Source organism: Alligator sinensis, unplaced genomic scaffold (genome assembly GCF_000455745.1).
Source record: "Alligator sinensis unplaced genomic scaffold, ASM45574v1 scaffold246_1, whole genome shotgun sequence".
Lineage (NCBI taxonomy): Eukaryota > Metazoa > Chordata > Crocodylia > Alligatoridae > Alligator > Alligator sinensis.
Genome location: NW_005842367.1, coordinates 127,459 through 128,377, shown reverse-complemented (window position 1 = coordinate 128,377; position 919 = coordinate 127,459).

The following is a 919-nucleotide window of genomic DNA, read 5'->3' as shown; positions in this document are numbered from 1 at the left end:
AATGGAGAGGGGTGTATGTGTGTGTGTGTGAAACATGATTGTTAGAACTGATTCTTTTGTGCAGTGTTAACTCTTTATAATTTCCTGATCATCCATTTAGGATTTCATAGTAAACGATAAATGACATTTATGCAGAATAAATTGAAAATACATAGTAGAATATACTTTAAAATGCTGCATGGCATATACTATTCAGTTTTAATAGAGGTATAATTTATATCATATACATATTATAAGTACAGCTGTCAGTACAGTCTGTTGCAAAGCAGACTTTGCCCTGGCATGAGTAGTGGTTGGAGCAGAATGCTTTGAGGAGCAGTAGTCTTCATTCTAGTGTAATTACAATAAGCAACAGTAGCTACTCCCAGGCATCATGACAAATAGATAACAGACTGATGTTATCTTCTGAGATCATACTGACCTGACCATATCCAATAACTCTTTCAGCTCTATCACCTTAGACTCTGTATAGCTTTGCTTCCCATGGAAAAAGCCACACATTCCATATCACTCAAGAGCTACCTTGACCGCTCTCACTTTTAAATTACTTTTAACTTTTTTTTTCCCTTTTGGGAATTCAGAAAATGATGTAACAGAGATAGATTCCTTTACAGAAACTAACACTGACATTTATTGCTTAGCTATTAAACATGTGGCCTCAAGTCTTACTGATTTATGTAGCCGGACAGAGCACAAACACTGAATACTGATAATACTACTATAAGGAAATCATTTTGTGTATGAAACTTAGTTCACAAGTGGTGTGAATAGGCCAGTAGTGTTTAATCTTACTTCACAAAGCAGAAATGTCCTGCCTAATTTCTGATGTTGGTGATTTCATTCTGTGTCTCTACATTTCCTTTTGCATTTTCAGCTAAAATGGCATTCCTTATAGCCAGTTTTACAACGATGCGAAAGA